The 15,681-nt window shown below is 40.6% G+C and overlaps 1 protein-coding gene across 8 annotated transcripts in view; it reads right to left on the reverse strand.

The window, feature by feature from the left end:
- DLC1 (DLC1 Rho GTPase activating protein) overlaps positions 1 to 15,681 on the reverse strand; it is a 250,599-nt gene that overhangs the window by 144,167 nt on the left and 90,751 nt on the right. The gene's annotated exons all lie outside the window — the stretch shown is intronic.

Consider the following 15,681-nt stretch of genomic DNA (forward strand, 5'->3'; position numbering starts at 1 on the left):
GAGACTTTGTGATTGAGAAACATGTGCTCCACCACAGAGCGATGGTTCGCCCCCATCCCCCCAGACATCTCATAAGAGCACACAAGCAAATAAACCAATGTGCAAAAAAAACCTTTAAAAAGCTTTATTTTCTCTTTCTCAAAGCCCTCCTGCGCAGATGTGTCTGCTAACGAAGCTAAAATATTGCACATGATGGGGCACCGTTGTTCTGCATGTGGCAGCCCAAGAAAATATATATGCAGCTGTGTTAGATAACAGTGATTTATAATGGTGTAGATGCTTATTCTTTCCCAATAAGTGGATTAGCATCTGAAGAAGAGCTGATCTCTCTCCCTCCCATCATCTCTCTCCAGTGAGTCATTACCAGATTTTGCTCCCATGTCCTCAGCTGCACCAAAACACGACATTCACAAATTCACATTGGCTAATGTCTGTGATATGTATGCTTACTTGAATGTAAGTCCCACTGTTTCCAGTAGGACTTACTTCCAGGTAAGTGGATGCAGGGCTGCAGTCTTAAATTCTTTCTTTGTATTACAAAGAGTTCAACATAAGAAAAGGTATGGAAACTCTAGTAATTTAGTTCAAAGCTATAATATTTTGAGCATACTCTAAAACTGACACACAATAGAAGCTGATTCCAGGAACTTCCTGCTCAATAGTCCATATAAACCATGGAAGGGGAATTTATGGCCCTCTAAATATTCTTGGACTCAGCATAGCAAATGGAGAGTTGTTGTTGGTCTCCCACAGAGATCTCCAGTCCTGCCATAGACAAATGGATCGAGGTAGGTTAACAAATCAGTTCCTAAAGTGAAGCGGGGTAGATTACAAATCTAGAGCCTCTTCTCAAGGTGCCCACACCTCCTGAAGCAAGGCAAGAAGTGACAGGGGAAAGAGCCTTTTCTGTGGTGGCACCCCACTTGTGGAACTTTCCAGACACCTGGTGCCATGTCTTAAATTCCTTCAGCATCAGGCAAAGACTGAATTGTTTAAAATATACTCAGCCTTTTTCAGTTCCATCTGCATTTACCAGTAAGTCGCTGCCATTTACTTCTTTGAGTCTCTGCTTTAGTGTTTTACTGATATTTTATATTTTATTGTTTCATTGTTTTAAAATGGGAGTTGCTCCCGGTTTGTGAGGGATGTAAGTACATAAGTAAGTAAAAGAAAATATAGAATTGCTGGGAGATACCTGATGCAGTTTAATCTCTGAAGTGGAACAGTTTCTATATTGCTCTGAAATTGAAGGAAGAATGGGGGAGATAAAAACACACACCTCCTGGCGAAGTATTTATAGTCTTGGGACTAATATAGTCCCGCCCTCTATATTTGACAAAGGTGGGGCTAGCACATTGGGACACAGAAAGCTGAATGGATTACTTGTGCGGATGTTGCAGATCTCTGCCCCACACCACAACAGTGTGAGGAAGGGAACCTAAATATTTTACTTTGTGGGCAGAAGATCACAGTCTCTGGGGCTGCTAATCCATTTAAATTTCCCCATTATAAAACAAGATACATTGTAAACTGAACAAAACTCCAAAACACTTCTGCATGTCATTCAGACTCCTTTGGGTGACAGATCATCACCCAGATACTATGCCTATGCATTTAAAGCAGGAATAAGAAACACCGTGCAGCATGGTCAATGGTTAGAGTTAATGAGGGTTGTAGTCCAGAAATGTTTGGTGGGCTACAGGTGCCCCATGAGACAAAACGCAGCCACGACAGCTCTGGTTTTTCTTCATTTGCCTCTTCACTGGCTTATTAATTAAGCGGAGAGCACAATATTTGTGTCACACATTACAGTGCAGAGAAGAGCAGACACTGGGCTGCAATTTTCAGTAGCTACCACATGTCTCGAGTACAGTCTAATTTTGCCCTCAGGGGCATGTACGGTCTCCCACCGTACATCTTATGAAAACTTTTTTGTTGTTGTTCCTTTGAAATTCCCCTGCTATTACGCAAAAAAACGCCAAATCTGACCTTGACATTTCCAGTCAACAAACCAATTTATTGAACCAGTCAAGGTCAGAAGGTCTGAGCATGAAACACAGAAAATAAGATAGTATATTGCATCATTTAGACCAAGCAAATGAAATGTCAAAAAGATCAACTATTCAAACATTTGTTGAAATGACATGTTACTCCCTTCTCTGGCCCATATGTAGTTTCCTTAAGAACTAAGAATATCAACCAAACTATTGGATAAGTATTATTTCCCTTAAAAACACAATAAGGAGTGAAAACATATTATTCCCTCACTTCTTCAGGCAAGCAAGCCCCATAAAACTTAAGGGCTTTTTTTTTTTTGTGGGGAAGGGGTTGCTAACATACTATCAACCCAGCAGGATAACATGCCTTACTGTAACTTATGAAAAATGCTTGCAGCTAAAACATAGCTTTGAATTCACTATGGACCTTCCTCGATAGTTTCCATATGCTTTAAATTAAATGCATTCCCAGGAAGTGATTTAACATTTTTGGCAAAAGAGCAATTAAATGGGATTTTCCTGCTCAGCCAGATGGGTCCAGTGCAGCTTCGCATTATTCCAAACTCCTGATGAAACAAAAGAACTGTACTAATATCTTCCACATGATCAAATTATACACTTTTGTTTAAAAGAATCTCCTTCTAGATCTTTTCTATTTCACACATGTGACACTGAAACTCAAAACAGAATTACTAATTATGTCGTCACTATTTAAAACCGCTCGTTCTTATTTGTTCATATCTGTTGCAGTTAGCTAACACAGCACCGTAACTATTAGGGTTGTCAACCGTTTTTTAAATAATAAAAAAATAGTTCATTAATCGTCTGACCATTTAACGAAATAGAGTCGTACCTTGCATCCTGAATGCCTTACGAGTCTAATCCTTTTTGCTTCCAAATGCCACAAACCCGGAAGTCAGTGTTCTGGTTTTTGAACGTTTTTTGGAACCCAAACATCTAACACAGCTTCTGTGGCTTCTGATTGGCTGCAGGAGCTTCCTACAGCCAATTGGAAGCCACGCCTTGGTTTCTGAATGTTTTGGAAGTCGAACGGTCTTCCGGAACGGGTTCCGTTTGACTTCCGAGGTACCACTATAGTCAATTTTGCTTTAAATACATTACTAAATACTTCTGACAGGTGTCATTTCCCTCCTTGGCCACTGCCACGACAAGGCCACTGTCGCTGCAAAGCTTGACGAGGCCCAGTGAGGCTCCTGATACACTTCCTGAAGCTGGTGCCACACTGAAAGTGCACTTCTGGAAATGCTGCCTGGCTTCCTGAAGCACGTCAATGGGAGCAGAGGGCCTCCAGGCCTCAGCAGAGGTCTGGTGGAGGCCTTGCAGAGCTGGCGTTCCCTGGCAGAGACCTGGCAAAGGCAGCAGCAGAGGAAGTGGGATATCACAGATTGATCTAAGAAGCTGGGGTGGCTTCTGTCAATCAGCAATGTCCTGGGGAAATGGAGGTTATTGGACGTGAAGCCTATTAACTTTTTAAAACCACAAATGTTCTGGTTTGTTCTTGTCCCACTTTTGTTGTCCCTCCAGACAGCAATAATGTGGTAGCATTGCAGAAGAAACTGAAGCAGAATAAACCCATCACTAATGTGCTATTATTGTGTCAAGACCATGCTGCAGAACATACACTAGGCTTGCCATATGTCAGGAAAATTCCTGATATACCCTGGTTTCCAGGTGTAAAAATGGCGCCAGGGGGAATTTTGCTGAATCGGCAAAACGTTAGGGGAAAGCTGGATGTACGGCAATGGAAAAAGCAGCTGAAACAGCCCCAAAAGCTTGAAATCACTAATTTCGGGTCAGGTTTCCAAAAGAAGCTTAACAACTTTGCAGGTGTCAGGAACCCTAAACATACCTTCAATAGAACACCAGTCTGATGGCCCCATAAGCAACTCTATTGTGGAAATGCAGTTCAGATGGCCCTCTTCAGTGCACACCTTGAATTATTGCATATGACATATAGAAACTGAGCAGGCCTAACATTTCTGAGATGGCATCATCCCCATGCTGGATAAACCTGCATCTTATTTTATTTTTGCCTGCCATGCAGCTATTAAGAAGCTCTGCTTCCTCCAGAAAGTATTCATCACACAGCTGAGGCAGTCCTATCTATCGTTTTACCTGCTTCCCAGCCAAAGATGTCCCTGAAGCAAAGTACAGACAATAAAAATGATAAAAACAAGATCATAAAACAAGAACTAAAGGCATGATAAAGCAGAGCCAAGCTTAAAACCCAACTGGCTGAAACAGAATATTTACGTCATAAAAGCCTTCCTTTTTCTTAGCCTCAGTGCTCAGCCCACCTGCGAGAGCACAAAACACCACAGAGTTTACCACCTGCAATGCCTCTAATGAGCTGTTAAGAAAGCCTTAACAGTGGTCCTTAGACATGAGAGTTTGTGCATACCCTCCAACACTTGTTCAATGAAAATAGGGACATCCTGTTGTTGTTGTTGCTGTAGTAGTAGTAGTAGTAGTAGTAGTAGTAGTAGTATTTATACCCACCCATCTGAATCTGCCTGGGTTTCTCCAGCAACTCTGGGCAGCTTCCAACATCAGATTTATGTTGATGTAATTGCCAAGACAAGGGACACAGGTGGCACTGTGGATTAAACCACAGAGCCTAGGACTTGCCGATCAGAAGGTCGGCGGTTTGAATCCCCACGACGAGGTGAGCTCCTGTTGCTCGGTCCCTGCTCCTGCCAACCTAGCAGTTCAAAAGAACGTCAAAGTGCAAGTAGATAAATAGGTACCGCTCCGGCGGGAAGGTAAACGGCGTTTCCGTGTGCTGCTCTGGTTCGCCAGAAGTGGCTTAGTCATGCTGGCCACATGACCCGGAAGCTGTACGCCGGCTCCCTCGGCCAATAAAGCGAGATGAGCGCCGCAGCCCCAGAGTCAGTCATGACTGGACCTGTGGTTTAACCCACAGCGCCTCCCAGGTCATACCCCTATTCATCTCACAAAGCTGCAATTTAACAGCCAATCCCTCTCCCCAGGGAACTGGGAAAATTAAAGCTCTATGAGGGAAACAGGGAACTCCCAGCAAGTCACAGCACCCTTAACAAACTACACTTCCCACGGTTCTTTGGGGGAAGCCATGGCTGTATTAAATGGTTTAATACTGCTTCAAATGTACAGATGCAAGCTCCATAGAAGGCTAGGTTCTCTATAAGTCATGTTGGAGTAACAAACCATATAGGAGGCACATTAGACTAGCCATCTAATAAAGGAGGAAACATGGAGCATATATTATCTATGAGTCACCCTCATCCCTGCCCCCTCAACTGTTCTAATATTAAATATGAAGCAGATGCAGATCAATGGCATTGTGGATTATGAATATATTTTAATAACATGAAACAACCATTTCGGGTCTCAAGATAGATATTCATTCATGAGGCAATAGAAATAGCCCAAATCACCAGAGTCATGTCTGAACCATGTGTAAAGTACTCTTGAGGCTTTGCAATAAACTTGAAAGATTTCACGAGAACATCACATTTGTAGTTGCTGAAATAAGAAGGGAACATGAGATTTTAATTACCAGCCCTTAAGATACAAGTAGACTTTTTATTTTCTAGCAATTAAATTTGCCAGATTTTGGGGTTTTATTGATGCGTTTGTGATTGTAAAAGGTTTTGCAAGATAAACATTAGCTAAACTAATGACTCTTAGCTTGAGAGGAGAAAAAGACCTGCTGTTGCATAAATGAACCCCAACAGAACCTTCGCTGATGGATGAAAAGCATTAGGTCCCTAGAGTCCCTTTCTAAGGAAAACATGTCAGATCTTAGTTTTGGTAGTCTGCTCTCTCTGGGAAGAAAGAAATACAAAAGGCTGGACTGCAAGTTAGACAAATTCCGTTTCTACAAATTTTATCAAGTGCTGCTGCCTGAACAACTAGCTGGCTGCTTTTCACATACAAGCAAATTCAGCCCAGCAATTCAAGCTGGCCTGGTGAGGTCAGAATTCTTGCTGGAGAGACTGAGATATACATATCTAGATATAGACACTGGAGCATTGTGGCGAGTGCAGCATCTGCCAAGGACTGGGGGGTCACAAGCATGTTGTACACAGACAGATATCTACCCTCTATTCCCTTTCAAACACAATTCAAAGTGGGGCACCCAGACAAAAAAGAAGGAAAGAAAAAAGGGCAGAGTTATTGAAAGGAGAAAGGAAATTCCGACTAAACATACAGAAAAAGTTTCCGACAGTAAGAGCTGTTTGACAGTGGAACAATCTCCTTCGGGAGGTGGTGGGTTCTCTTTCCTTGGAGGTTTTAAGCAGAGGTTGGATGGCCATCTGCCATGGATAATTTAGCTGAGATTCTTGCATTGGAGGGGGTTGGACTAGATGACCCTTGGGGTCCCTTTCAACTCTACAATTCTATGATTCTTGCACCTTTAACTGCTGTTACACATAACTACTAAAGCCACAGGAGCCCTGTCCTCTTTTTCACCTGGCCACACTAATTCAAAGTGTTGCTTAAAACCCATAAATCCCTAATTGTCTTAGGTACCACATCTTGGAGATCATGTCATCCCTTCTGCCCCACTGTGATCTCCAGCATTTGCTGAGCATGTTTTACCTTTAAGAAGAACTGTTTGCCTAAGTGGATAATGTCATCATCATCATGTTGTTGTTGTTGTTTAGTCGTTCAGTTGTGTCCAACTCTTTGTGACCCCATGGACCAGAGCATGCCAGGCACTCCTCTCTTCCACTGCCTCCCGCAGTTTGGTCAAACTCATGCTGGTAGCTTTGAGAACACTATCCAACCATCTCATCCTCTGTCGCCCCCTTCTCCTTGTGACCTCAATCTTTCCCAACATCAGGGTCTTTTCCAGGGAGTCTTCTCTTCTCATGAGGTGGCCAAAGTATTGGAGCCTCAGCTTCACGATCTGTCCTTCCAGTGAGCACTCAGGGCTGATTTCCTTCTTTTTTTTTTTTACATTTCATTTTTATTCAAATTTTACATAAATATATATAGTCGTACAAATTTCCCATTCACATATTTACAGTTTTTTCATATGGGCTTCCCACAACTTCTCTGCCAATCATCCGTGATAAAAATTTTTCCTACACATTTCTCAAATTCCGTATCACCATTTTTCCTTTCCTTTTTTTCCTTTTTCTTTTAAAGTAAACAAATAAATACATAAATAAATATCTTAACAAATTTGTTTACATTTTTGCAATATTCCTTATCTTACTCACAAAACTTCTTTAAAACCTACTAGCGTTGTTTGTTCCTCACATACGCCTTTCAAATACTCCGAAAATTTTTTCCAGTCCTCAATGAATTTATGGGCTCGTTGGTATCTAATTTTCCCAGTTAATTTATCCAATTCTGCGTAATCTGTTAATTTCATCCTCCACTCCTCCAAAGTCGGTAATTCTTCTTGTTTCCACCTCTGGGCCATCAATACTCTCGCTGCTGTTATCGCGTACTGGAAAAGTTTACAGTCCTTTTTATTGATTTCATTCCTCATTATTCCTAAAAGGAAAGTTTCTGGTCTCTTTACAAAACTGTATTTTAACATCTTCTTTATTTCATTATATACTCTCTCCCAGAACCCTTTCACTTTTTTGCACTCCCACCACATATGGATAAAGGTTCCCTCCTTCTCTTTACATTTCCAGCACTTGTTGTTAGTTTTAAACATCTTTGCTAATTTCACTGGTGTGATATACCATCTGTATACCATTTTCATCGTATTTTCTTTTAGTGTGGTGCATGCTGTAAACTTCAAGTTGTTATTCCATATTTTCGCCCAATCTTCCTGGTATATATTGTACCCAAAGTCCCTAGCCCAGTGGATCATTACCGACTTAACTTCCTCATCCATCGTGTACCATTCCAATAGCATTTTGTACATTTTAGAAATTGTTTTACTGTCGTTGTTTACTATTTCCGTTTGGAATCTTGAATCTTTCCCTATATACCCCTTTTCTTTCAAATCTTTTTTAAACATATCATTTATTTGATAATAATTAAACCAATCAAACACATATTCTTTTACTTGTTCATATGGCTTCAATCTCCATTTTTCTCCATCCTTAACCACTAGGTCTCCATAGGTAATCCAGTTACCTCTCATATTGGTTTTTTTAACACACATAACCTCTAGTGGAGACAACCAGTGTGGGATCCTTGGTTCCAATAAATTTTTATATCTCTCCCATACTTCCTTTAACGGATTCCTAAAGATGTGGTCTCCAAAAGTTTTGTGGCCCTTTTTCTTCTCCCGCCATAGATACGCGTGCCACCCAAATCTGTTATCAAATCCCTCTAGGTCTAGCAATTTTGTGTTCTTTAATTTTATCCAATCTTTTATCCAGCAAAGGCATGAGGCCTCATAGTATAATTTCAAATCTGGCAGGGCAAAACCTCCTCTTTCTCTTGCGTCCGTTAGTAATTTATATTGGATTCTCGGTTTTTTGCCCTGCCAGATATATCTTGAGATTCCTCTTTGCCACTCTTTGAATATCCTCGTGCCCTTAAGTATTGGAATCATCTGAAATAAAAATAACATTTTTGGGAGTACACACATCTTAATCATTGAAATTCTCCCCCAGAAGGATAGTTTTAGTCTTCCCCACACCTCTAGGTCTTTCTTAATTCCGTTCCACACAGGTATATAATTATTCTGAAACAAATCAATATTTTTTGGAGTCATCCATATTCCCAAATATTTTACTTTTTTCGCCACTTCAATACCCGTTTGTTGTTGCAGATCTTCTATCAGTGTTTGAACCATATTTTTTACTATGATTTTAGTTTTTTTCTTGTTTAATATAAACCCTGCTACTTTACCAAATTGATCAATCTCCTTTAACACTTCTTTTACGCTCTCCGTCGGGTCTTCCATCATTAACACCAAATCGTCAGCAAAGGCTTTGACTTTATATTTATTTTGGCCCACTGATACCCCTTTTATCATTTCATTTTTCCTAATTGAATTTAGAAGAACCTCCAGAACTAGTATAAACAGCAAAGGCGAGAGCGGACATCCCTGTCTGGTACCTTTCGATATTTCCACCTCTTCCGTAATTACACTATTCACCATCAATTTTGCTCTTTGTTCAGTGTAAATTGCCTTTATTCCATTGTAAAAGTCCTCCCCCACCTCCATGTATTCTAAATTTTTTAACATAAAGTCCCATGAGATGTTATCGAAAGCCTTTTCGGCGTCTACAAACATCAGAATTGCCTGCTTCTCATTCCTGGCTGTCAGGTATTCTATAATATTAACTATGTTCCTGACGTTATCCCTCATCTGTCTGCCTGGAAGGAAGCCCGCTTGGTCATCATGAATAATTTCTTGTAGAACCTTTTTCAGTCTTTTCGCTAGTATTCCTGTAAAGATTTTATAATCTGTGTTTAACAAAGAAATTGGCCTGTAGTTCTTTACTTGTGTTAGATCTGCATCTTGCTTTGGAATAAAGGTTATGAAGGCTTCTTTCCATGTCTCGGGTATTTCCTTTTCTTTCAGAATATTATTCATTACTTCCCTCAGTGGTGCCATCAAAGTCCGTCTTAACTCTTTATAATAGCTTGCTGTAAATCCATCTGGTCCTGGGGCCTTCCCTTTTTTCAGCTCTTTTATAATCTCTATTATCTCATCGTTGTCTATTGGGGTGTTCAGCTTTTCTTTCTTTTCTGTCGGGATCTTCTGCACCTCTTTTTCCTTTAAATATCTCTCTATTTTTCTCAAATTATTTTTATCCTTGTTGTTGTACAATTGTTTGTAGAAATCCAAAAATCCCTTTCTAATTCCTTTCGGATTGGTTATCTCTTCTCCATCTATTGAAATTTTATTTATTGTATTTAGTTCTTTTCTCTTCTTAATTTGCCAAGCAAGCCATTTCCCGGATTTGTTGGCAAATTCAAAATTTTTCTGTCTTAGCTTTTTAATATTCCACTCCACCTCTTTATTTATTATCATAGCAAATTGTGTTTGTAGCACTTTAATACTTTGTTTGATTTTAGGATCATTTGGATTTTTGATTAGTCTTTGCTCATTATCCATTATTTGTTTTAAAATCTCCTTCTTTTCTTTTTCTCTATTCTTCCTTTTAATTGAGTTCCTTTGTATAAAGAACCCTCTCATCACCGCCTTGCTAGCGTCCCATACAATACTCATCTTTGTACCTTTGTTACAGTTATCTTCAAAATACTCCGTCAATTTCTTTTGCGCGTCTTGTAATATTTTTTGATCATCTAAGAGGTAGTCGTTCATTCTCCATCTAAAAGTTCTTTCTTCAAGACTTTTTAATTTCAATTCAATTGGGTTGTGATCTGAGATTACTTTTGGCTGGATTTCAATTTGCATGGTTCTTGGGGTTAAATCATTGGAGATCCAAATTTGATCAATTCTGGACATTGACTGGTTTGGTTCTGAGTAAAACGTGAATTGTTTTTCAAGTGGGTGTCTCAGCCTCCAAATATCAATCAAATTGCAGTTTTTTGACATTTCAAAAAAAGATTTAGGTAATTTACCTTCTTTCGTCCCTTTATCTCTTAGCCTGTCCATTTCTGTTGAGACTACCCCGTTCATATCTCCCATCATAATTATTTTTTGATCCATATACTCAAACAATTTTTCTTCCAGCTTTTTATAAAAATCAGCCTTATTTCCATTAGGTGCATAGATCCCGACTATTAGCAATTTTTCGCCTTGCCAAATGATCTGTACAGCAATAATTCTTCCTTCTTCATCCTTAAATATTTGTTGGGCTTCAAATTTATTTTTAATATATAGAACCACTCCTCTTTTCTTTTCTTTATCGGATGATATAAATTCATTTCCAAGTCTTTTGTTGATCAAGATTTTCCTATGTCTTCTTGCCACATGTGTCTCTTGGAGACAGATAATATCCAAATTTTTCTTTTTTAAATATTGTTCCACCTTGTTCCTTTTTTTTTTTTCGTTCATCCCATTAATATTCCAATTCCATATTTTTAACGCCATTATGTTTCCTAATTATAAATATAAATCGTAGGTTGTTTTTTATTACTTTTTACAATCTGTCTGTTTCTTCTTCTATTTCTTCTTCCTCTTCCCCTTCCTCTTCTTCCTCCTCTTCTTCATCCGTCCTTTCCCCTTTTCGTCTGCATCCAACCCACCGGTGGCTCTGGTTCCTACTGGTGCACCCTTGTCTTTGTCCTCCTCTTCTTCTATCATCAATTCCTTGTATTTTCTCTGAAACTTGCCTATCTCCTCTGGCCTGGTCAATCTGTGTCTCTTACTTTTGTAGACAAAAGAAATCCCTTCAGGATATTCCCATTTAAATTCAATATTGTTCTTCTTAAGAATTTGTACCATTGATTTATATGGATTTCTTCGTTTCAGCAGCCTAATTGGAATGTCTTTAAAAATGATTATGTAACTGCCACCTATATATAATCTTTTTTCTCTGTTTCTCTGAAGAATCCGGTTTCTCATTTCTCTGTCCTTGAAGGTTATGAGGCAATCTCCTGGGGCCTTCCTTGGTTTATTCGTTCTTACTCTCATCCTGAAGGCATTTTGTATTGTATTTTCCATTTCTTCATTTTGTAGTTCCAGCCATTGAGCTAATTCTGTTATTAGTTTTTGTTTAATATCCTCTCCCTGAGTCTCTGGTACCGACCTCAATTTTAAATTCACTTCTCGTTGCCGTAATTCATTCATTGAAATCGCATCCCACATCTCTTCCTGTGTTTTATTTATTTCTGAGAGCCCCACCTTAATCTTTTCATCTTCCTTTTTCAGTTCTTTCACTTCCGATCTTGTCCTCTTCATTCCTTCCTCCAACACATGTGTTCTCTTACACACCTCTTTAATTTGCCCCTTCAGTTCATTTACCGTCTCATCTATTTTCTTATCTAGTTTTCCAATCTTTGTATCTACTTGTTCTAATTTTGATTCTAAATTCTTTTCACTTTGCCTGATATCTGCAAACATTTTTAATATTTCTGATTTGAAATCTGATTCTTGTTTCGACCCCTTTCTCTCTGCTGGGGTCCCCCCATTACCTCCTTTCTTTTGTTGATGAGACATTGTCTCTAGTTATATTAGCACTTTCGAAGTTTTGAAAGTCCTTTCAGAGGATCCCGGACCAGGTTATTTCAACTTTAGTAGCCAAGCACAGTCCCAATATAAATATAATCCCGTCTAACTTATTCTAGCCCTGCATTGGCAATTTTCTATTATTCCCTTTGTTCCCTTTCCCCCCTTTTTTATCAATTAGGCCAATCTTTTTGCAAGGCCCCTATCGGAAAAGTAGTGGCATGATCTCCAAATATAGTCTCTCTAGTATATTGTCCCAATTTAAGTTCGTTACTACAGTCTCTTGCCACTAATTAGACTGAGCTTCTTTGGGGCCTTCCGTCGAGATTAAACCTTTAAAACTCCAATCGCACTCCCCGAAGTGGGGTATTATAAGAGGAGAAGAGAGCCAATAAAGAAAGGATTAGACTTCTCTCTGATTCTTGCTTTGTCTTCTTGCCACCAATTAGGCTAGATCCTCATATGCTTTATCTTCTTGCCACCGATTAGGCTAGATCCTCATATACTTGGAAATAAACATTAATAGAGATAAAAATACCCAGAATATCCAATATCCTCACCAAAAAAGAGAACAAAAAAGGAGCAAAAATTAATCCACTATTAGTCCACCTATACAACACAAAAAATTATAGAAGTCCTTTTGGCAAGGTTTGGCAGCTTTTGAAAACCACCGCCAGCCCTAAGCCCAAAGTCACATATGCAGAAAAAAAGAGGACAAGCCCGAAGGCACATATACAGAAAAAAAGAAAAAAAATACAAAAAATACAGAAAATACAAAAAATGCAAAAACCCAAGGAAGAGCAAAATAAAAATAACAAGTTGTGGTTTCCTCTTTGTCCACCTGGGGTCAGTAACAGAAAGAGTCCCAAGCTTAAATTCCTCAGTTTTTTAGTCCAATTTAAATCCAAAATATCCAGTAGTAATCATAGCCAACCAGTAAGGGGATTTACTATTTAGTCACAGTTCCCAGAAGGGAGTATAATCAAGACAGAGATTCCGAATTAATTAATCTTTTTCACCTCCATATACTCCAACATTCATAGCAGAAAGGTGACCAAAATGGAGTCGGAAGCTTCACTTCCGTTACGCAGAGCTTTCTCTCTTTTTTTTTTTTGAAAAAAAAAGGAAACTTATATGCTTTCACTCTTCTCTTTTCGTCTCCCGTTACAAAGAGAACTTAAAGTATCAAGATTTTAGTCTTTTTGCCCTCCTTTCCCACTTTCACCTTCTTTACGCTACTTTGTAACCTTCTTTTGAAAGTTGGGAGGGAGAGAGAGACTTTAGCCGCTAGCGATGCTCACCATTATCTCGTTTTGCTTCTCCCGCTGCGTCTAAGCTGATTCCAGATGACAGTTGAGCTCTTTTAGTCTCTCTTTATTCTCCGAGTCCTTTCTTATGCCAATCCACCTTTAATTAACTCTTTAGGGTCGGATTTCTTTCTTTAGAGAATCCAGCGTTCTCGTTGCAAGCTCAGGGCTTCGTTTTCCGGAGTTAGTTATGGCTTCCCTCCGCCCGCGTTTCCCCCCCGCTGTACTCTTCGCTCCCTTACGGGAGTTACCTGACGGCCGGGAGGTCCGCGTTTTCGGCTGTGCGGGAACCAGTGTATCTGGACACCCTCCAGATACTTTTTCCGGGAGCCACGGCGCCCTGTGGAACCCCCTTTTTCCTCCGAAAAACCCGGGATTTTCCGCTTTGAAAAATCCCTGCTTGCGACGCGATCACGCTGAACCGGAAGCCCCGAGCCCTCCAGGGCTGATTTCCTTCAGAATGGGTAGGTTTGATTTTCTTGCAGTCCATGGGACTCTCAAAAGTCTCCTCCAGCACTACAATTCAAAAGCATCAATTCTTCAGCGATCAGTCTTCTTTATGGCCCAGCTCTCACTTCCATACATCACTACTGGGAAAACCATAGCTTTTACTACTACAGCCCTATTCAGGCCTCCTATAACTGGGGAAAGTAACATGGGGGTGTGGGGTGCAGGGACAGCCATGCTAGTTCTGCCCCCAGTTTCCATCACCCTTTGAGCTGGAGGAATGACTATCTGAAGGGACAAATCCTCCTCTACTTGGCGAGGCTTCGATATTATGCAGGACCCTAGAGCAATCAACCCTAGAACATCAGGAACCTTGGATGAGTCCTCATTTGGATGAGCAATGATTGTTTATTTTTGTGGTGAAGGGGATGGTCCGATCACCAGCACCTGTTTTGTGTGTAACATCCCATTCAGACAAAACCAAACAATTTCCCAAGTTTTTAGCGATATTACTTCGCCGCCGAGCCTTGTGTTCACGAAAAGCTGCTCTGAAAGGTTTGCGCTCCGGATAGAATATGCAGGAGGTTGGCAATGAATCTGTCTAGTTAACAGTTCCAACAGAATATGGAAATGTTTAGGGGAAAACACTGTGTGGGTCAGATGACTCTCGAAGTTAAGCTAAGTGGACTGATTTGGATTGTGCCTGTAAAGGAATATGGTAGAAATAAGAAAAGAGCAAGACCACAAAAAGGGCCGCATGATTTTTGGAGTATACAGATGTGAGGATCAGGAAAGGAACCCCACCCAGTCCTGGTGGGGAATTGCTGCCTGGGTTTTGAATGGGAATAGCAGAATAATTCAGTGCTCTTGGTCACCCATTCAGCCAAAGCATACATTTGTGTAGGAAATACAAAAAGGTACATAAGAAGTAGTTGCCCTTCAAACCCCAGATCTGCTAGTCTGGGAAGGTTCGATGCTGCTCATCTTGGTCCTTCCCAGTAGAGCCAAGGCTATGCTGGAGTCAATCTCTCATGTCTGCTGAGCTGGAGCTACACCAGCAGAGCTCAAGCTGGTGGAATTTAAGCAGGTGGAAGTTGCTTCCTATAGTTGGTTTTGCCACACCTTCCAACATTCCTGGGAGTGGGTGGCGCTGTGGTCTAAACTACTGAGCCTCTTGGGCTTGCTGATTGGAAGGTTGCCAGTTTGAATCCCCGTGACGGAGTGAGCTCCCGTTGCTCTGTCCTAGCTCCTGCCAACCTTGCAGTTCGAAAGCACAGCAGTGCAAGTAGATAAATAGGTAGCGCTGTGGAAGAAATGTGAATGCCACCAACCCATCACCAATGGGACATGCTCCCATCACCCTGTGAAAGTCCCTTAATCCCGATTTTATTTTAATTTTTGGTAGATTTACAAACACACACACCAATAAATGAAAACTGGAAAGGGGCAAGATTGGAGGCGGAAGCACAAAGCATTTTAAACAAAAATCTGGACTTCTTGTGCGCTACTCCACCTCCCCCTTCTTCTAGCACTGTCCTCTGACTGCCCATCAGAACTGGTGCCTCCTGTGAGGCTGGGCCTCGACGACAGTAGTACACTAGTGTGGTGTAGTGGTTAAGAGCAGTGGACTCATAATCTGGTGAACCAGGTTCACTTCCCCACTCCTCCACATGCAGCTGCTGGGTGACCTTGGGCTAGTCACACTTCTCTGAAGTTTCTCAGCTCCAATCACCTCACAGAGTGTTTGTTGTGGGGGGAGGAAGGGAAAGGAGAATGTTAGCCGCTTTGAGACTTCTTCGGGTAGTGATAAAGCGGGATATCAAATCCAAACTCCTCCTCCTCCTCTTCTTCTTCTTTTCCTCCT

Source organism: Podarcis tiliguerta (assembly GCF_965153285.1).
Source record: "Podarcis tiliguerta genome assembly, chromosome: 9".
NCBI lineage: Eukaryota > Metazoa > Chordata > Lepidosauria > Squamata > Lacertidae > Podarcis > Podarcis tiliguerta.